Raw genomic sequence first — 264 nt, 5'->3', positions numbered from 1 at the left:
TTTTTGTATTTATTTTATTTTATTTTATTATATTTTATTCACTACATATAAATGTCTGATACTGAGCACTGTGAGCTCCTGTAACCAAAACCAAATTCCTTGTATGTGTAAGCAAACCTGGCCAATAAAGCTCGATTCTGATTCTGATTCTGATTATTTCTTCTCATTTTTGAGCGGGGTCTTTTTTTTCTTTAAACAGTGAGACTTTTATTGTGAAAGCTAGACCGCGTAGAGCGCCGTGGTACAGTATCGTCCCCTGGCGGT

The sequence above is a fragment of the Colossoma macropomum genome, unplaced genomic scaffold (genome assembly GCF_904425465.1).
Source record: "Colossoma macropomum unplaced genomic scaffold, Colossoma_macropomum, whole genome shotgun sequence".
NCBI classification, from domain to species: Eukaryota; Metazoa; Chordata; class Actinopteri; order Characiformes; family Serrasalmidae; genus Colossoma; species Colossoma macropomum.
The sequence above is the reverse complement of the archived record's forward strand: the minus strand, read 5'-3'. Positions refer to the sequence as shown.